Genomic DNA, 20,777 nt, shown 5'->3' with positions numbered 1-20,777 from the left:
AAACTCAAAGCATAGGCCGATAAGGCCATACAAGATCCATATACCTGACATCTATCTATAAGCCTCTAAGAGTACATAAACATCATAAAGGTCGGGGCAGGACCCCGCCATACCAGTCAATACCTGTCCAAATCATACTGACCAAATAGGCAACTCCGGAGCAAGTGGAGTGCACCAACACCTTTCGTTGAGCTGATAGCCTTAGGAGGACAGTCAACTTGTCTTTCAGGACCTGCGGGCATGAAGGCGTCCCCCGACAAAAGAGACGTCAGTACAAATAAAGTACCGAGTATGTAAGGAATGAAAAGTAGTATATAAAAGACATAAAAGAAATATGGAGTAAAGTACTCAACCTGTAAGTCTGAATAGCTCTGTGAATCATAAAACATTTATAATGTCATGCATGTGCATGTAAATATCATATCATGCATAAGTATATTAGTACATAACATCATCAAGCCTCTGATAACCTTTCATGCATTTTTAATATTTTTAAAATCATAGAAAAATCATAAAAAATTATCACATTTTAATTTCACGCCATCTTAGGTCCAATTTGCATGTAGGAATTAATTTTATTAAGAAAAATTCAAAAAATGGTCATTTTTACATATTTAGCTTTTAGTCTTTAGAAAGTAGTATTTCTATTTAGTTTTAAGTTAATTAATTGTTTTAGTAGATAAATAATTTTAATTTTTACAAAATAGATTGATTTAGAATTTTATTAGATTGTAAAATCAAAGAAAAAGAAAAATGAAAAAAAAAAGATTTTGATTTAGTTTTCCTACCTCAAATTTAATTAGCCCAAATTCATGACCCAAATCCCTTCAAGACCAAAACATTTAGCCATACACATTCCGCATTTGACCTAACTTAATTCCTACCCCTATAAAATAATGCTTAACTTGTAAAATCAAACAAAACGGGGAGGACCTAGACTAAAATTAAGAACGGCAGCACATTGAATTCCTAAGAAATGATAATCATCTCTTTGAACCAAAAGAAGAGTCCGTAGAAAATATAAAAGAATTCTCATCTATATCCAAGTCTTGAATAACCTATCCTTGAAACAAAAAATCAACTCCACAAAATACAGTTCCTTCCGCCACCAAACAGTCAAAACCCCGCTCCAAAATCAATTTATTTTCTTATTTAAAACTGCTACGAACCAGCCTTTTAAAAGTAGAACAAATGAATCTTTCATCTCTTCTCATGTTTTTAGTTTGAAGTAGTCAGAGATCTGACTTGAGAGTACGCCGTTTGAGGTCTACTGGCGACGGGTTTGTGTTCAACTACGACACTGCTTTCATGTTGTAAACCAGTTGGAAAATCTTTATATATTGAAAGGTTTCAAATTTTACAGGTCAGTACATTTCTTGCAGTTGATATCTGTTATTTTTTGTTAATACAGACGCGGGTGTCTGATAATTTTCTATTTCTAATCACATGTAATCGAGTAGGTGTTCTATTTCTTGTTAATTCTCCATTTCAATCATACTCCCGTTGAGTAGGTGTGTGTGTGTGTATTGGGCTATAGGTTGTTCTCTTAAGTGCCCAGAAGTTGGTATTTGTTGATTTTCTAAGTTAAACACATCCATTTTATGACTTTGCTGTATTTCTTTGATTCACTTTTTATTTTGTCTATTTTGTTTATTTGATTAAGTTCTACTGAGTATTTTATAATTTTGGTTGGTGTTCATTTATTCATTCTATACTATTTTAGTATAATATGTTTTGCTTATCTCATTACAATTTCCTTGCACTTTTGTCATGTTTATTAGTATAAGTGTCGTTTGAAAGATGCAGTATAAATTATGGAGAAGTACAAGGCCTTGCAATAATTCCAAACATAGAAAAATAGTTAATGCACATCGTAGTTTGCTTTAGGTGTGTTAATTAAATAAATCATCGTGGCTATGAGTACGGTTCCCATGGCAGAGTCACGATACATAAATCTAAATTCGAGTGTGCATTTCATGTGACCCGACCATAACAACTTCAAATAACAATAATAAAATAAACATGTCGCGAATCGCGGGTGGATTTCATGTAGCATGGTTTACGGTGTGTTCCAAAACGGTAAGTGTACGACAATCATAATTTGTTCAAAAAATAATCCCATAAATCCTAAAAAGCGGTTAAAATAATTAAAAGCGGTTATAAAGTTAAAATGCACAATAGGTTTTAAAAACATACAATAAATCAGATAATAGGCCAATATTAATAGTTTAAGCGACCGTGCCAGAACCACGGAACCCGGGAATGCCTAGCACCTTCTCCTGGGTTAACAAAATTCCTTACTAAGAGTTTCTGGTTCACAGGCTTTTAAAATAAAGTCGAAATTTCCTCGATTTGGGATTTTAAAATAAACCGGTGACTTGGGACACCAAATAATTTATTCCAAGTGGCGACTCTGATAAATTAATTAATCTCATTTCGATTAATGTCACTTTAATTGGAAAAACTCCCTATATACCCTTGGGTGTGTAAAAAAAGGAGGTGTGACAGCTTTGGCGACTCCGCTGGGGACCATAACCCAGAACTTTTTGTTCAGGGTTTAAGAATTCGAGCTTAGAATAACTGTTATAGTTGGCTTTATTTATTATCTGATTTTTATATATTTGAGTCTAATGTGCTAAATGCCTCTTTTTACCGCTTTGATATTGTTTGGACTGTATATAAACTGTTATCAAACCCTTCTTCTCCCTAAGTCTTCTAAATCATCTGGGAGTATGATTGAAATGGAGAATTAACAAGAAACAGAAACACTGCAAACAAGCACAATAAGTTAGCTTTCAGGAATACTTGCACACACTATTAGCCCAAAACCTAAGCAAAAAGGAGCATAAAATAGGCGAGAATCCCTAATTATCAACTCCCCCAAACATAAGCTTTGCTTGTCTTCAAGCAAACAAAATAATTCCCACCTCTTCAAGATAAAAGAAAGGAAAATTTCAGCTATCCTAAAGCAACCTCATCAAGCATCAATTGGGACTAACAATTACCCTCAATTCAAATGCATTATTAACAATACAAAACCTTTTTAGCACTATGGCTTTAGTGCTACAAAAGCATCAAGAGTTGACTCAACTCATCAAGGAAACTCTTTCTACTACATTGGTTGTTGTGGAACCCAAACTCATACTCCTTGACTCTCCATATGCAAACCTCACTCTTAGATTGCAGCACTTAGAACGAGGATTGTGGAAAACACACTCATCTCGCTCAAATGAAGGTCACAAGTTCGGCTCTAAGTACCATAAGCTTGCCCCTTATGTGAGTCACCACTAATGTAAGCTCACTCAACTCAAGATCATATAGGGCTTTTGCGGGAATGTAATGATGGCTTTTGGTTCAAGGTAGGATATATTGGTCTATGAAGGTTTAATCTTTCCTTAAGCACTTCATTTTCTTCATTTTGGCTCACATTTTCTTGACTCTTTGAGTCATTTACTTCTTCCTTATGGGCTAGAGAGACACATTGTCACTCTTTCTTGCTCATTTCAATTTTTTTTCTCCTTTCTAGTCTTTCCAAGCTTTTCATCTTTGCTTTTATTGAATCCCTTCATTTCTTCTACATTGTTCACTTTCTTTTTGAATTTTTGGCTTTTCATTCTTTTTCTTTTTGCTTTTCCTTTTCTTCATATGTACCTTTTATCACTTTTGCATTCCTCGTCTCTCCCCCCAAACTTATGTTTTTGCCTTGTGATAAGGAAAGATCGGGTGCCAAGAGAGGATCATTTTAGAACTAATAAAGGCTTGTATCATGGTTATTGAAAGAACAAGGGCTATGGCTGGGGTTGACTAGGGATATCATATTTGGTGGGCTATGGATGATTTCAAGTTCAAATTTGGATCAAGAAGAGCCTATAATCACTTCTTAAGTCGAGCTTCACTTAGAATTTTGCCTAGACAAACATTCAGGGCAAGTTCTAGACTTATTGGCACGGGACTTGGACTTGAAAATCAAAACCTCACCTCACAAACTATTGGATTGCTAAAGAGACAGAGTCGAGGGCCCACAACAACCTTAGCTAAGATTAAGCAACACAAATGGTTCCTAAAAACCACTCAATAATTGTAAAGTCAATACAAGAGTCTAAAGGTCACAACTATCACCATTCTTTACACATCAATTTTTTTCTAACCATAAGGTCAAAGGTAAATGTGTTAGGCCCAAGTGAAGCTTTGCCTGAGGCATTATTGTTCACTAGCTACTATTTACACAAAAATGAAAAGAAAACAGACTCAAACCCTTAAAAAGACTGTCATGTCATCCATCATCGAGAAGAGCCATCCGGTTCACACAAACTCTACCTTTGGAAAGAACCGTGGCATTAAGAAAACCAAAGGCTTATTGATTACGAAAACTTGTAAAAATAAGAAGCTATGAACTGAAAAGGAAGCTACTAAATGAAATAAGAAGCTATGCTATTAAGAAAAATTGCAAAAGAAGTTACAAAGTAAACTATGGAAAGTAAACTGAATATGTACAATAGGGGATTGAGACTAATATACATAAGAGGGAATAAATATATACATGGAAAAGTAATTTATATACATACCGAAAATTGAAAAATTAACAAAAAGTGAAAAATAAATGGTAAAGTTATATACATACCAAAAGTGCAAAATAACTATAAAGAAAAACCAGTATCATAATTATAATCTAATTATCAAATCATCAAAATAGGATCCCCCCCCCCCCAAATAAAAACTAGCATTGCCCTCAATGCTAATAGCAAAGAAGGGCAATGCTAATAGCAAAAATAAGATCAAAAAGGGGTTAGAGAATAAAGAAAACTCCTTATGGGTCCTCTGTTTGCATGAGGTCCTGTGGCTGGGTCCCTGGATCACCTCCCTCGGGGTACTGTGGCTGGCCTGAGGCACCTCCCTCAGGGTCCTCCAGCTCAAACTCCAAGTCATCAACCTAGGGAATGAGTCTCCTCCTCCTAGGCTCTCCATCAGCCTCCTACTCCGGTATCTGCTCTAGCTGACCTGCTGGAATTTGGTCCTATAATAATAGCTCCAATGGTAGGTCGCCAGCTGATTTTATCTTTTCCACTTCTCCTCTCAAGAGCTTCACAGACTCCTTTGAGGCCCGAGTCATTTTCAGCTTCTTCGTCTACTTGCTCAGCTCCTTAATTGTTTTACCTTGATCTGCAAGAGCATCCATGATGAGCTTCTGGTTGTCCAGGAGCTTCTTCTAGTTGTTCAGAAGCTCCTTGAGATATTCCTCCACTAAAGCTGGTACTTGGGGCTGTGCGGGAACTGACTAGGCTGCCACTGAGCTGGATAGTATAGACAACTTTGATGTTGCCGCCTGTATCTAGTTGTTGATGCTGGAGAGAGTCTGGTTCAGCCTATGTGCAATCAAAGGGTATGCTGATGAAGAGGGCACTGAGCAAGGCATGGAAGTAGATGATCCGAGGGAAGGATCTGGTAAGGCAGTGGGAGGCTCAGAAGCAGTGACCACCACTGCTGGCTCTTCAGACTGGCCAGTAGAAGTAGTAGCTTTGCCCTTGGATTTGGGGTTTTTTGGACCCTGAAGGTTGTACCATGAGAAGGGCTTCTTGGGTTTCACCTTGATATCGAAATCCCTTTTCTCAAGCTTCCTGATCCTCCAAGTACATGGTAAGGAAGTTTGGAAAGGGGTAGGATCTCTCACCCTTGTTGACCACTCTGGTGATAACCCTGGACATGATATTCCCAAAATTGATCGGGAACCCCACCATAATAGCCGTCACTATAATCACTTGGGAAACCAGAATGTCAGTGTCATGAGTAGTAGGGTATAATCTACTACACATAAATGTCTCCCAACCTTTCTCCTCGAAGTTTAGGGTGTTCCTGTAGATAGGGACCCCTACTGTCAACCAAGCTGGAGTAGTACTCGGGAGAGCAAGTATTGATGCCAACCACGGGCAGGCCACCTCAGCCATGTCCACCTTCTCTAAGTACAATGACTCATCTTCATTATTGAAACCAATCTAATCATTCAGAGTCTTCCCATCAAACTTGATCTTCAGATTCCTCACCTTAGTCACAAATGTGCCCTTTTTGATGTGGGCGACATTGGCATAAAATTCCTTAACTAGGTGCTCATTAACATTCGGTAGCCCGCTTGTGAAGTGCTTCCAATCCACTCTTTTACATTGGGGTAGTGGGACAGAAGATCCCGCTCTATAAATTGACGCTCATGTATGAGTGACCTTTGAGGCCACCACACACTGAATTTGTGGTAGGCTTTCTCACTGACAAATCTTTGTTCCCATACCTCCAGGTTTCTTATTCTTGCCAACCCTCCAGTCTGGGTGCCACCCCCTCTCTCGTCATCCGGTGCCTCAGCATCTACATCAATGGGCTCTGGTCTATGTGGGGAGGTAGTAGAAGAGGCTGATGCTGAAAACTCACTACTCTTCACTGAGCCATTAGATGACTCAGAAGAAGCAGGAAAAGTAGGAGAAGTTGGGGGGTGTAGGCACGTCTCTCAATCAAAATCTCTCTAGGAAGTCTGGTACATGAGTGGGCCTAGAATCATCCTCTAAAGCCTCCCAGGAGGGAACATACTCACTCCACTCAGAGTGGGATGCAGCTCTATTTGCAGCTTTGATATCTTTTCTAGGGGTAACTTGATTTGTCCTCGTCCCCTACCCCGGGAGGACTCTGCTTTCCCTTTTTGTTTGTCATTGCCACCTTTTGTTTTAACCATTATCTACATACATAGTCAGTGAAAGCTCATTAGTATTGGTTTTAGAAGAAGCAGTAAAGAAAAGCAAATGAAAAATTGACAGTGGTGTAAAAACTTTTAGAATCGCTGACAGCGGATAAAAAGGTGCGGCCACAGAATGAGTACCGCTGAGAGTGGAAAAAAGGGCGCAACCGCGGAGGCATAGGGATCAGACTACCCATCCTCTGATTCTATAGAGCCGCTGACCGTGGAAAATTAGGCACGGCCGCGGAGGCATGGGGATCAAACTGCCCATCCTCTGATTCTACAAAGCCGCTGACCGCGGAAAATTGGGTGCGGCCATAGAAGTTGTACTGCTATCCGCAGAAAAACAACCACGGTCGCGAACCCATTTGGTATACTTCTCTGAACATGCGTACTGGTGACCGCGAGAAATACAGCTCGATCGCGTAAAGCGGGCCGCTGTCAGTGGAATTTTCCACTGCTAACTACGGTATTCAAGACTTCCGAACACAGATTTTTCTCATGAACGCAGACCGCAGAAAAACATCTGCGGCCGTAGAATTCAAAAACAACCTAAGCAATCTTAGGGTTTCAATTTTTCATGCATTTAGCAGTTATCATCTACACTATTAACCCCTAAGCATAAGTTAATTACACTGATGAACCCTAATTGAAACTTAAAAAAAGGAAGAAGAAGTGAAAACTAACAAATAAAAGAAAATCAAGTACAAATTAAAGAACAATTAGGAAGTGAGATTACCATATGTGTAATGAGTGATGAGAATAGACTTTAATCTTGTGCTTGTGCGGATTAAGGCTTAGGTGAACAGTAAAAATTAAGCTATGAGAGTTCAGAGGTCGAAAAGGGTAAAAGGTCTCTTGTCCTTCTACTTATACTAAGTACCTTGGGACCCACCAATCTTACCTGGCGCGGCCGCGGAATATCACCGTGGTCCATGCTTTGGACTTACAGAAGGGCTGTTTGCTTAACACTTCCGCTGAAAACGGGAAATAGGATGCAGCCGCAGAAAGGCACCGCTAACCGAGAGAAATGCTCCACAGACACGGATGAAACTTTAGAGAGGTCTCATTTTAGACTTTTCAAGCCCACGTCTACTGCTAAATTACGCCTCCGCAAACTGGCTGCAACTGACCGTGAAAAATGGGGCGCTGTCAGCGGTCTAACTACAGACTTGTCAAATTTTTCCAGCTTTGTCCTACACTGCACCAAACATTCCTACACACATCTCATAACCAGTTAGCTCAAAACAAATCCTACACTAAGAAGAAAATCAAAAGGAAGAAAAACACATGGGTTGCCTCCCAAGAAGCGCCTGATTTAACATCGCGGCACGACGCAGGTTACCATCGATCATTTGAGATGGATCATTGCCACCACATGGCTGTCATCAAACTTTCCAAGATAGTTCTTCACTCTATGCCCATTAACTCTGAAGATTTCACCATTTTTGTTTTTCAAATCAAGAGCACCAAACAGAGTTACATGCACCACCTCAAAAGGGCCACTCCATTTTGACTTGAGCTTTGCCGAAAACAGTCGTAACCGGGAGTTGAATAAGAGAACCAAGTCACCTTCCTTGAATTCCTTACTATAGGCATACTTGTCATGTAAGTACTTTATCTTGTCTTTATACAAGGACGAGCTGGAATAGGCATGAAACCGGAACTCATCAAGCTCATTGAGTTGCTCTACCTGGAGATTTGCTGCAATATCCCAAGATTTAACTTTTAAAAGCCCACATGGACTTGTGCTATAACTCAACCGAAAGATGGCAAGCTTTCCCAAATACCAACCGGTACAGAGACATACCAATTGGAATCTTGTAAGCAGTCCTGTAAGCCCACAGAGCATCATCCAGTTTCTTTGACCAGTCAGTCCTATTTGCATTGACAGTCTTTGACAATATGCTCTTTATCTCCCTATTGGAGACCTAAACTTGCCCACTAGCCTTAGGATGATAAGGGGTTGAAACCTTGTGTTTGACACCATACCTTGCAAGCAAAGTGTCAAATGCCCTGTTGCAGAAATGAGAACCCCCATCACTGATGATTGCTCTGAGAGTGCCAAACCAAGTAAAGATATTCCTCTTGAGGAAAGCCACCACACTCCGGGCCTCATTGTTGGGTAAAGCCACGGCCTCAACCCACTTGGAAACATAATCAACGGCCACTAGAATGTACGTGTTACCACATGAACTCACAAAAGTTCCCATGAAGTCAAGGCCCTACACGTCAAATATGTCAACCTCAAGAATAGTGGTGAGAGGCATTTCATCCTTCTTTGAAATTCCACCAAGCTCTCTAACACTCATCACATCTCTTAACAAGCTCCCCTGCATCCTTGTACAATGTAGGCCAATAAAATCCACAGATAGGCACCTTTGAAGCTGTCCTCGCCCCACCATGGTGACCACCATAGGGAGAGGAATGACAAGCATCAAGAATACTCATTTGCTCCTCTTCCGGAACATATTTGCGGATCACACCATCATTATAAATTGTGAACAAATAAGGCTCATCCCAGTAGTAGTCCAAGCTATCCCGTTTAAGCTTCTTCCTTTGGTTAGAAGAGAGCTAATATGGAACAATGTCGGTCATAAGAAAGTTGGCAACATCCGCGAACCAAGGCATTCTATTTACAGATACAGAGAGGAGTTGCTCATCAGGGAATGAATCATTAATTTCAAGGCCATCAAGGGGCCTCCCCTCTCCTCCAAGCGGGACAAGTGGTCCGCCACTTGGTTTTCACTCCCTTTTCGATCAACAATCTCAAGGTCAAACTCTTGAAGCAATAGAACTCATCTCATCAACCTATCCTTGGAATCCTTCTTTGTCATCAAGCAACGGATTGCTGCATGGTCAGTATGAACTATCACCTTGGAACCCATGAGATAAGGTCTAAACTTCTCCATTGCAAAAACAATTGCCAGCAACTCTTTTTCCATCACCGTGTAATTTACTTGAGCATCATTCATTATTTTGCTTGCATAATTGTTACATCTCGTGTTTTCGTACGTGAAAGTTTCGTTTTTAGTTAACCGACGTGGACTCAGGGATGAGATTATCTTGAGGTTAACGTATTTACGCTATTTATAACAAGCAATAAATAAGTGTCATGAAGGATAAAAGGTACACGAATTAAAGAAAACGAGTTTCGTTGAAAGTGACATATTTGGGATAAAATACGGGTCGAGCGATAATACCCGATAATTATGAACTAGTACTGCAAGGTACCATATGACCACGGTAGTATAAGTATATAAAAAAATAAGTAAAATTTTAAGTAATTTGTGGCAATTTTTAAATTATGCGGGTAATTGATTAATTGCCGGGTAACGGAACATTACCCGGTTAACTAATAAGTGGATAAAGATTAATAATTATCTCAAAAGAAACGTGTCAAACAAGCACTTTCCAAACAATGACTCATCGTCATGTTGGAGTAGGTGGCTACCTAAGCTTAATTGACATTAATAAGCAAAGATTTATTGTTCCATTCATATGTTTTGACAAGGAGACCAACGTCCCAAAATCTAGAAAAGAAATAAACATTTAAGCATTCTTAATTCAAATACATTAGAGGTCAGAAGCTAATCTTCATAGTACACAAGAAACGTTAGAAGCAGAAACAATTTTGTCCAAAACTTTCAAGGAATCCAGAGCCAAATTTCATTTGTAATTTCAAAGAAGCAAGAACAAATTTCGTTCAAGGATTCAAAAAGCAGAAGCTTAGTCTGATTTTTTGAGTTCTAAGTTCAATCAACAAAGGTTCTCCAATGGAATATTATATGGAGTTTTTCTTACTCCGGGTATGTTAAGGCCATCCCCTCTTTCTTTGGGCATGGTCCAAATTATACCGAAAAAACGAGCAAACGCACAGTTTCCATAAATTACTCTATTCATAGAAATATTAGGGGTGTCTATATTCTTGATTCCCCATGTGAATTATTACTATCTTCTGTTCATGGGTCTGAGAATAATATGCAATTGAAAAGGTTTATCCGGAAGGAATATTGATATTTATTACGTATTTTTCATGCATTTCACCCATTTATACATGTGCATTGACCCATGACCAAATGGCGTTATATATGCGTATATATGCAAATATATGTATATGGGATATGGGAAAAGGTTACGGCGTTATATACGCACCACCACCTGATCAGCTGGTATATGTTGATGATGTTGCCCACAGTGGCAGAGACGATATGATGGGATGCCCTCAGTGGCTTGATGATATTATGTACACCCATACCTATTCATGGCACGACATTTATACGCATGTGCATGACTTTATAAATGTTTCAGAATTTACAAAGTTATTCAGATTTAAAGATGTGTTTCTTTATTCCATGTTTCATCTATGTCTTTTACGTACAAATTTTCATGCCTTACATACTCAGTACATTTTTCGTACTGAGAGCACGCCAACTTTAATGATCAAGGATCCTAAGAAGGGGAACTGCCAGCTTGTCTACCTGCACTTGCGGGCATGAAACGCAGGCCCCATGAAATAGGGCGTCAGTACGAAAAATATACTGAGTATGTAAGGCATGAAAATTTATACGTAAAAGACATAGATGAAACATGGAATAAAGAAACACATCTTTAAATCTAAATAACTTTGTAAATTCTGAAACATTTATAATGTCATGCATATGCATCTAAAGGTCATATCATGCATAAGTAAATGCGTGCATAACATCATAAAGATTCTAAGGGCATCCCATCATATCATCTCGGCCTATGTGGGAAAAATCATCAACGTATACCAACTGATCAGGTGGTGGTGCGTATATAATGTCATAACCTTTACCCATACCCTATATACATATATTATACACGTATATAACTCCAGCTGGTCATGAGTCAATATACATGTATAAATGAATGCAATGCATAATGAAGTAAGTCAATAAGATCTCTCGGAGTGTCATGATACCCATGAGCAGACGATATGATAGTAGGACATATGGGGAATCAGGAGCATAGGCAACCCTAGTACTTCTAAGAATAGAATCATTTGTGAAACTTGCGTGCTTACTTATTTTGTTGTATCATATATATCATGACAAAGGTAAAAAGGGGTAGCCTTAACATACCTCAAGTCGTCAATGCATCTCAACGGCAAGCTTATGACAACTAGCGCGCTAACCCTATAACAAAGAAATACATGTATAACTTAGATGGCATTAGTATATAACGTATCTCAAACGATAACTCAATTCTAAAGTAAAAAGGGCAGCTTTTACCCTATTTTAGTACATCCCAAAGACCACTAAGGGTTATCAACAGTCCAACAACAACAACTATAACCAACAATAGCAACAACGACAATATAATCTAATATGATTTCCTCCGATTTTCTTAACAATCATATTCAGCAGCAAGCTCGTTTTTACTCGTAACAAGATATAAATTTAATCTAAATCTTATTCCATAAATTAGTTTATAACCTTCAGAACATCATACTTATATGTACTATATTGATTCTAGTTCAAAACATTTACAAAATGCCTTCCAAAGCAGCCTCATACATCTAGCACCTTAAATTTTATCATCAATCACTTATTTTTCATCTTTTCTTCATCAATCAACTTAGTTAACACCTAGAAAAGCTTAAGAACAGCAGCCAAACCATTATCAAATTATTTCTCACAAATTTCCAGCCACCACAAACCATATATTTAGCCACAAAACAGTCCAACCAAAAAGACAACCATATCTCATGTTCCTTCAAGTGCTATCATATGGTTTTTCACTCAAACAACACAATCAACACAAGATTAACCTTAGGTACAATAAAGAAGATGTTATACATACCTTGAAAGCATCTATAACTCGAAACCCTATCTCAACTTAGCTCACAATAGCCCTCAATCACACCACAACATCATAGAAGCATTCTCTTGTAGTCTTTATCGTCTTTGATGATGATTTGAGTTGATTTCCCTTGAGTTTGGTTCTTGGGATATGTCAGGGAGGGTTTTGGAGAGCTTGAGAGTGTTTTAGTTTAAGTAATCTCTGTATTTTTGACGAGATATAAGGGGATAAGACCACTTATAAGCCCACTACCTCAATTCTTCAAGCAGGTGGGTAAGCTGGCTGCTTGGCAGCTTGAGCAGTGCAACTTCGGACACTTGTATCTCTCTACTCCGATATCGTATTGACAAACAGTTTTCCGCATGAGAAACTAGACACATGGGGCTTTAATTACATAAAAAGATCTCCTATAACCTCAATATATTGGGAGACAACTGTGTCGCAACCTGGCCTATAAACCTGCCAGTTTCTCCGAAGTGCATCGATGTGACTTGGCAACCCTACTTTAAAAATCCATATTTCTTTACCCCGATGTCTTATGAATAAATGGTTTGGATATTGGAAACTAGGTTCCAAGAGCTTCATTTTGGTATATAATATGTCCCAAAAATACCTCATATAGCACATGAAATTCGTTGCTCAAAACGCTTCATTACAAGGCAAATCCTTAGTCGGTTTTTCTGCAGCTTAAATCCAATTTTTTCCAAACTTTATATTTCATATCCAAACATCATATATAGTGATATCATGACTTTAAACTTATTTAAATCATGATTACCAAGTCTCATATTCATCTTAACTTATTGAAGACTTCTGTAAACCTTTCTTATCCTTGTAGAAGGATTTCGTCCTTTTTGAGTTCATATTAGATAATCCTATAATGGTAGTGACATCTGAAATACGGGGTGTAACAATATTAAATAACTTTATATACTTTCAAAGAGGATCTCATTTTCGAGCTTACATCAATTGACTTACGGCGTACTTTTACGTACAAAAACATAGGGTGTAACAACTGCATTGCCTAGAGGTTGGTTTATTTCCTATGTCAAGGCAAGGAAGATGATCAGAAATGGCTATATTTATCACTTAGTTCGGGTAAAGGATGTGAAAATAGAGTCATCGTCCCTTCAATCTATCCCGATGGTTAATGAGTTTCCCGATAAGCTTCCAGGCCTTCTGTCAGAGCAGGAGATTGAGTTTGCTATTGACATATTACTAGACACTCAGTCGATATCTAGTCCTCCTTATAGAATGGCACATGCAGAGCTGAGAGAGTTAAAAGTACAACTGAGGGATTTTCTTGAAAAAGTCATTATCAAACCAGTACATCACCGTGGGGAGAACTTATATTATTTGTGAGAAAGAAAGATGGTTACTTGCGGATGTGTATTGATTACAGGCAGTTGAATAAGGCGACGATCAAGAATAAGTACCCGCTCCTGAGGATTGATGATTTATTTGATCAGTTGCAGGGTGCCAGGTATTTCTTGAAGATAGAATTGAGGTCTGGGTACCATTAGGTAAGGGTTAAAGAGAAATATATTTTGAAGACACCGTTTTAAGACTAGATACAGGCACTTTGAGTTTCATGTTATGTCGTTCGGTTTGACCAATGCCCCAGCGGTATTCATGGACTTGATGAACCATGTGTTCAAACCCTTTCTAGATCTGTAGATTGTATTTATAGATGATATTTTGGTTTACTCTCATTCAAAGGCTGAGCATGCAGATCATTTGTATACTGTGCTCAGAGTTCTACAAGAAAGGAAGTTGTACGCAAAATTCTCTAAATGTGAATTCTGGTTGAATTCTATAGCTTTCCTTGGGCATATTATTTTAGGTGAGTTCCGAATTGATACATAGAAGATTGAGACAGTGAAGACTTGGCCTAGACCCACACACTGATGGAGGTTCATAGCTTCCTAGGTTCGGCAGGTTATGGGAAAAACTCACTATTCTCGTTATTCTGTTCATTCAGGAGCGATGAATATGTATCATGATATCAGGGAAATATACTGGTGAGATTAAATGAAGAAGGATATAGCAGAGTTTGTTGTTTAGTGCCCTAATTGTTAGCAAGTTAAGATTGAGTATCAGAAACCTGATAGATTATTGCAGGCTATAAAGATTCCAACTTTAAATGGGAAGTAATTAATATGGATTTCATCATAGGTTTACCTCGTACCCAGCATAAGTTCAATTCTATATAGGTGATTGTTGATAGACTTATAAAATCAGCCCCATGCAAGGATTTACATTAAGGAGATAGTACGACTTCATGGTGTCCCTATATTTATTATCTCAGATAGAGGTGCTCAGTTTACAAATAATTTCTAGAGGTCCTTCCAAAAAGGGTTGGGGACTCAAGTAAGTCTTAGTACAACATTTCATTCCCACACAGACAGTTAGGCTGAGCGTACTATACAGACACTTGAGGATATGCTACGGGCTTGTGTGATAGACTTTAGGGGTAGGTAGGATGATCATCTTCCTCTTATTGAGTTTGCATATAATAATAACTATCATTCAAGTATTCAGATGGCTATATACGAAGCTCTTTACGGATGGAAGTGTAGGTCACCTATTGGATAGTTCGATGTTAGGGAAACTAAGTTAGTAGGACCAGAGTTGGTACAACAGGCAGTTGAGAAGATTAAGCTTATAAGGGAAAGACTATTAGCAGCTCAGAGCCATCAGAAGTCCTATGCAGATAATTGAAGACAAGACTTGGAGTTTCAGGTAGACGACTGGGTATTCCTAAAGGTATCACCGATGAAAGTCATTATGAGATTTGGTAAGAAAGGAAAGTTTAGCCCTCTGTATATTGGACCTTATAAGATTATACATAGAGTAGGCCAGGTAGCATATAAGTTAGACTTGCCTTCCAACTTGGAGTCTGTACATATAGTCTTTCATGTGTCTATGCTCCGTAAGTGTATCAGAGATCCATATAGAGTTTTTCCAGTTGAAGATGTTCAGGTCAAAGAGCAGCTATCATATGAGGAAGCTCCTATTACGGTACTAGATAGACAAGTTCGGAGATTGAGAACTAAGGATGTAGCTCGGTCAAAGTACTTTGGAGAAACAAGAATGTGGAGGAGATGACTTGGGAAGCTGAAGAAGACATGAAGTCTAGATATCCTCACTTGTTTCCGCTTCCGGAGGAGGAGCCGACTAAGATATCATAGCCTTTAGGTGCGTATATTATACTAGATTCTTATGTTAGTTACTATCATTGGTCATATGAGGCCGTTGGTGTTATTGATGATTGTGTCCCCGTGTGGCTTTGTATTGTTGGGTTTGTTGCGTGACAGGTTGGTAGTAGATGTTAAAGAGGAGACTCTGCCAAATTTTCTATAGATTTCTGGGAGTTAACATTCGAGGACGAATGTTTCTAAGGGAGGAAGTTTGTTACATTCTGTGTGTCCCAAGGTGACGTACAATGAAAATGAGACTTGTTAATCAAGATTTAAATAAGTCTAAATTCATAATATGACTATATATGATGTTCGGGAAAAATCGGATTTAAATTGCGAAAAAACCGACCAAGGATTTTCCTTGTAACGAAGCTTTTTGAGCAATACATTTTGTGTGCTATATGAGGTCTTCTTGGGACATATTATATACCAAAATTGAAGGTTTTTGGAATGTAGTTTCCAACACTCTTAATAGTTCGTTCATACAATATCCGGATAAAAAGATATAAGCGTCTGACGAATGGCCAATGCTAGGGTGCCAAGCTAGCACCTCTTTGACTTTTCAAAAATGGATATATATATATGCCTTATGTCATCATTTTCTTAATTTTTCTAGAGACCACGACCAAATAAGACCTATAAACTTACCCTTAAGCTCTCTACAAGGGTTTCAAAAAGGATTAACATCTCGGGTACGAAATCAAGAAGCGGTAACATTAGAACGATCCCTACAATGTAAGTATCATTATATTGCCTCTCTTTTTCTTTGTAGTTTGAGCTTTTGAAGGTACTTCATCGTTAATAAAATGCCTACTTGTTGTATTTAAGCTTTTAAATCTCAAGGAAGGTTGATAAATTCATTTCCTAATAGTTAGGACTCACGAGACGGTGATCGAAAGCCGTGAATTCAATTTATTTCACTTGTAGTGGACTGTTTTGTAGTCCACTCATGTTGGCCTCTTGTGCTGTTGATTTATGGAGTTTTGAAGGATAAAGGGCGTGGAGAAATGCCACATATGGTAGGATAGTGGGTTGGTCGCTCATTGTTGCAATTTCAAGCTAATTGATAACTTGTTGATTGGGTGTGTTATGGTATATTTGGGTTTTTTGTTGTATTAAAGGTCCCGAATTGTAGTTAGGTTGTTTTTGAGTTGATGATTGTATTGTGTTGTTGTCTCTCCTATAGTAGGCATGAGGAAGCAGTAAAATTAGGGGAAATGCTGCCCGTTTTGTTACAGATTAAGTTACTTTCGTTATATAAATAAGAGAGTCGTTCGTAACTTGACAATAACATCATTGTCGTTGTTGTAGATTAAGGTGCAGTGAGCTGAGTTTAGCATTGTTGGACAGATTTCTATAAGGTATGTTAAGACTATCCCTTCTTTCCTTTTGGCATGATCCATATGATACAACAAAACGAGCAAACACGCAACTTTTACAAATGACTATATTCTTAGAAGTACAAGAGTTGCCTATGTTTTTGATTCCCCATATGTCCTATTGTTATATCCTTTGTTCATGGGTCTCACAAAATACGTAAGTTGATAAAGTTTACTTCGTGATATTAACTGAAGGCATATTGATCTTATGACATCCTGAGAGATCTTATTGACTTACTTCTTATGCATTGCATTCATTTATATATGTACAATGAACCATGACCAGATCGGGTTATATACGCGTAGATTATATGTATATGGGGTATGGGGAAAGGTTTGGCATTATATATGCACCGCTACCTGATTAGTTGGTATACATTGATAATTTCGCCTACTGAGGCCGAGATGATATGATGGGATGCCCTCAGAGGCTTGATGATATTATCTACGCATATACCTATGCATGATATGACATTTATACGCATATTCATGACATTATAAATGTTTCATAATTAATAGAGCTATTCAGACTTATAGGTTGAATACTTTACTCCATGTTTCTTTCGTGTCTTTCATATATTGATTTTTATGCCTTACATACTCGGTACATTATTTGTACTAATGCCCATATTGCCTGGGGGCCTATGTTTCATGCCCGTAGGTGCAGATAGACAGGCTGACGGTCCCCCTTCTTAGGATCCTTGCTCAGTAAGAGTTGGTGTGCTCCATTTGATCTGGAGCTGCTATTAGGTTTAGGTACGATATTTTTGTATACATATATGGGTATGACGGGACCTAGTCCTATCCTTTATATAGTTGCACACTCTATTAGAGGTTTGTAGACAATCATGTATAGTTGGATAGTGTGTGGCCTTGTCCGCTTCTATTTTGATGTATAGTTGTCCATAGCAGCCTTGTCGGCTCGCCCTGCCTATTACACTATATATATGTATTTTTGGTCATGTTTCCTCACGTATGTTATTCAGATGATTTAGCAGTTTATTGATAGATGTTATGCATAACCTACCCCTATTTCATATTTATATCTTAGATGTATGCTTTGGGGTATTCGATAGGTAGGACTCGGGCACTCGTCATGGCCCATCATTTTGGGTCGTGACAGGAATGGGTTGACGTTTAACTTGCATGTGGCGATTTCCTTTGGGATGATCGGCATATCTGCATGGCTGAAAGCAAATAAATTTGCATTAGCTATTAATAATTTACCTAGTTCCTAGAGTTTACAGCTGATATCGGCCTTCTTACTATGACTGTTAAGGTCCAATTGAATGGGTTCGAGATCTTCTATGGTCAAACCTGCAGCCTCGATCATGTCGGCGTCCATAATGACATCCCCGGTTTATCATTGCTTTGACCTCGACCCTGTTAATTGTTAACCTCTTTTTCTTTATTTTTTTCTATTGGATGGTCGTGTTGTCCAAGGCAATGCGGTAGTATTCCCGGTACGTACTCTGTTCTCCGTGTATGCTGAATACTCCCCATAATGTCGGGAACTTAATTATTTGGTATAGGTTGGATGAGATGGCTCTCATGGGGTGTATCAATGGTCGTCCTACTATAGTGTTGTACGTAGTGGCCTGGTCCATGATGTGGAATGTCGTCTCCAAAGTCACGCCGCCGACCAAGACGGGGAGTGTAACTTCCCTGTATTTCCCCCAATGTTCGCTCAACTGCATTATTAAAACTAGTTAGCATGATGCAACGCGACACTAACTTATCCTCAAGCCTCATTTGGGTAAGGACCCAAGGATGGATAATGCACGCACTATTTCCATCATCCACCATGATGCATTTGACATCGGTATCTAAAATGCGTAAAGTAATAACAAGGGCATTATTATAAGGGAAAGTCAAATTGTCGGCATCCGACTTGTCGAAGACGATACTTTCTTCGAGTTCGTCGTATCGTTTGCAGGTGATAGACCACCTGAGTTTAATAGTGGTGGTGAACTTCACGCTGTTGATAGAGGCATCGTCGTTGCTGTCGATGATCATGTTGATGGATGAGCTGGCGATGATGGCTTTGGCGGGCCTTGATGTTCACATCCTCTAGCAAAGTTGGTCCTCCCTTTATCACTTAATATCTCTTTTAGGTGCCCTTGTCGTACCATGTTTACGACCTCTTATTCGAGGGTGATATAGTCTTTTATTTTATGCCCACATTCCTGGTGGAACTCACAGAGAGCATCAGACTTTCTAGTGTTCGGATTTGATCTCATCTTTGGCGACCACTTCACTTTTGTTCTGAGTTTCTCAAGAGCGTAGACAATTTCTGTAGGTGACACGCAAAAACTGTAAGAAGATAAAGGAGGCATACCTTTTTCATTCCGATGGGTCCCTGCCCTTGGCCTAGACAAGTGGGTTGGGTGTGGCGGCCACCCTAACGTATAAATGGTGCCTTCCTTGTTAGGTCGCAGAATCGGATGATCTCTTCTAGTACTGTCTCTTTGTTCTTTTCTGGATTCGGCTTGTACCAAAGTTAGCCGATGAGTTGGTCTGTTGAGGTCGTCCTCGTCTGCTCGGACCTCGGCATAATTAGCATTGTGGATTTCGTCCCAAGTGGTTGGAGGGTACTTCATCAATCAGCTCAACAATTTTCTAGTTGCTCTTGAACCCTCTCTACCCAGCTCGTTCAGAAAAGCTGCGACCGCCATCCCTTTGGATACATTTGGCATAGTCATCCTTACTCTGTTGAACTGGCGAGGAAGTCCCTTAGTCCCTCTCCCAAGGACTTCTTAATAGCAAATATGTCGTTTACTCTCACCTCGGCCTTCTTGGCTCCGGCATGGGCGGTTACGAACTTAACGGCCATTTCTTTGAAAGTTTCTATGGAGCGGGCTGGTAGCTATGAATACCATATTAATGCCCCTCCCGTGAGGGTTTCGCCAAACTTCTTTAGCAAAATGGAGGACAATTGTTCCTTGGCGAGATCATTGCCTTTCATGGCGGTGACGTAATGAGTCATATAATCTTCAGGATCAGTCGTTCCGTTGTATATCCTGAGGTAGGTGTCACGCCCCTTTTTCTAAAAGCAAAATTCGGTTCATGACATTTGGGAGGACAACTCGTTCCCTCTTGGGAATTGGGTTTTTTGGGTTGAAGAGTCGCCACCTAATGATTAAAGTGCATTAGGACACTAAAGAAGAGTTGGAGTTGGAAAACCAGAGTTCGGGTAAGGGCTAGAAATTATCTCGAGGGGAAGGTGTTAGGGACCTCCCAAGATCCACTAGTGTGGTTCCCGGCCATGTTACAATTATGACTTTAACTAACAAGTAAGCAAATAAAGGTCTCAAATAGAATGGGATTTACACATAATGTTGCAAGTGAATTGAAAGTTTGAAGAAAGATAAAGAAAACAGAAATCTTAAGCAAATAGCCTGGACAGTTAAAAAAGGGATAACAAGTAAAGGGGAAGGGGTCCTAGGTTTACAAACAATATGGATCACATCAATGCAATACCCGGCAATTACTCCTCAGAAGAGGAGTCGCACGTGGTATTAGCGCACCGGTCATCATGTTCATATCTACCCTTTCCCACCCCGTTAAGGTATTAAACGCGGAATAGTGATGTTACTTATTGCATGCTATTACCCATCCCGATCCTATCAGTTCCGGAGGCATTTGGGACTACTAGTC

At 39.1% G+C, this 20,777-nt stretch overlaps 1 long non-coding RNA gene across 1 annotated transcript; it reads left to right on the top strand.

The window, feature by feature from the left end:
* The first annotated feature begins 938 nt into the window (after positions 1-938).
* Positions 939-18,103, top strand: LOC107815561 (uncharacterized). The gene is made up of 3 exons (XR_001654756.2): positions 939-1,363; positions 17,053-17,102; positions 17,782-18,103. It is a non-coding gene; the product is annotated as an uncharacterized LOC107815561 (long non-coding RNA).
* Positions 18,104-20,777: the final 2,674 nt, after the last annotated feature.

The sequence above is a fragment of the Nicotiana tabacum genome, chromosome 6 (genome assembly GCF_000715075.1).
Source record: "Nicotiana tabacum cultivar K326 chromosome 6, ASM71507v2, whole genome shotgun sequence".
NCBI classification, from domain to species: domain Eukaryota; kingdom Viridiplantae; phylum Streptophyta; class Magnoliopsida; order Solanales; family Solanaceae; genus Nicotiana; species Nicotiana tabacum.
Note: the sequence above shows the minus strand (reverse complement) of the source record. Positions and strands in the feature narration are given on the sequence as shown.